Genomic DNA, 1,808 nt, shown 5'->3' with positions numbered 1-1,808 from the left:
TGAGATAATTGGGTGTTCTGTTGACTTCTTGAATTCTAAGCTCCAGCTCATTCCTTAGATTTGGGAAATTCTCATCCACTGTTTGTCTGAAAATGCTTTCTAGTCCCTGCTCCTTTTCCTCGCCTTCAATAATACCCTTTATTCTTATGTTTCCTCTCCTGATGGTATTAGCTAGTTCTTGATTTTCTCTTTCATTATTTTTTATTCTTCGATTTCTCGCCTCTTCCTTCTGTTTTATTTCTAGATTTCTGTCTTTGATCGACACTATTTCCTAAGCCTGTTATTTCATTTTTCAACTTTTGCAGTGTGTGTGTGTGTGTGTGTGTGTGTGTTTATCTCCAGAAGATCTATTCTGTTCTTTTCGATGGTTTCAATCTCCTTGCTAAAGAACTTATTCTAAAAAATATGGAACACTTCACGAATTTTTCTGTCATCCTTGCACAGGGGCCATGCAAATCTTCTCTGTATTTTTCCTATTTTAATATATGTGCTGCCAAAGTGAGCACAAGATTGGGTAATTTAAATTGTTATATTTTTCTGATATGAAATAATATTTTAAAAGGAGATTCCAGGGATGACTGAAGAAGTTTGAATGAATGTTCAACATTCTTCATGATCAAAGAGACTATCTAAGATTAAGTACATTAGTTTTCCAGATAATAAAATTATTTATTCATCTAAAACCTAGGTGTAAATTATTTGATAACAAGTACTCAAACATTAAGAAGAACTGTGAAAGTCTTGTCAGTTCTATGGTGTGTTAGATAATATAATAGCAGAAAAGAGATAAGACATTTATGTATAGCATATTTTTTAAAAGACCAGAAAATTGTATCTGATATTAACGGAACCAAAAAGATATGATGTAGTAGTGCAAGTATAGCAACACAGGGAGCCATTAATACCCCCTCGCCTGAAGGGAAAAAATGAGGGGAACAGTTACTGGAATGTGGAGAAAGTGAGTGTGGTTCTAAGGTAGCTGTATTGCAGGAATTCTGGCTCTTGGTAAAAGGATGCCACCAACCACTGTCAACTCCATCAGGAATAAATGGTGAAAACAGGTACTCAATTTCGGTCTCCTCTTTAACTCTTATCTCTTATCAGATCTTTAGTTAAACATCCTTGAAACCAGAGGTCAAGGGAACCTACTTATGAAATTCATAGGATAAGTCTCATGGGCACAGAAAACAATGGAAAAGGATCAAAAGTAAATCTGGATAGGTATACAGAAGATACCCAAAATATTCCAGAATGTCGGATCATCTGTCCATTTTAGTGCTATTGAATGTTTGGTCCATCTCAATCATTAAGACTTACTGTCAGGTTTATGAGAGAGCTTAGTTCCACCCAACAGTCCAGGCCCTAAAGTATCAAGTATGTGTGTACACTAGGTTACTTTTAAAATTTTTCTTTTTATATTCATTTTAGAATACAACTTTTTATGGTGGAGTAGTGTCAGTTTGTTTTAAACACATCATTCATAAATTAGGCACTAATTTTTGTTTTGAGTTATACTTGTTTTACATCATTTAAAATTCTATAGTATTGGTTAAGCTGGAGAAGATAAAATATTTAAGATATTTACTATAACATAGAGTCATGTCATCTGATAAGGGATGTTATCTTGATAGAGGTTCATTTATAAGAAGAGTAAAAAATGCAATGATATTTGGGCTTTAAGATGTATTGAGGAAGTTAACCTGAATTAGAGCACAGATGAGGAAGATAGAATAATTTTATAATGTAAAAATTTATATTTAGGAATGCCTGATATTTTAAAAACTTGAATCCTAGGTTTCAGCATTCTT

General features: G+C 33.2%; 1 non-coding gene across 1 annotated transcript; it reads right to left on the bottom strand.

The window, feature by feature from the left end:
• Nucleotides 1–399: 399 nt before the first annotated feature.
• LOC112478893 lies at nucleotides 400–506 on the bottom strand. Its single transcript, XR_003045994.1, has one exon. It is a non-coding gene; the product is annotated as a U6 spliceosomal RNA (small nuclear RNA).
• Nucleotides 507–1,808: the final 1,302 nt, after the last annotated feature.

Source organism: Pteropus alecto, unplaced genomic scaffold, assembly GCF_000325575.1.
Source record: "Pteropus alecto unplaced genomic scaffold, ASM32557v1 scaffold624, whole genome shotgun sequence".
Taxonomy (NCBI): Eukaryota; Metazoa; Chordata; class Mammalia; order Chiroptera; family Pteropodidae; genus Pteropus; species Pteropus alecto.
Note: the sequence above shows the minus strand (reverse complement) of the source record. Positions and strands in the feature narration are given on the sequence as shown.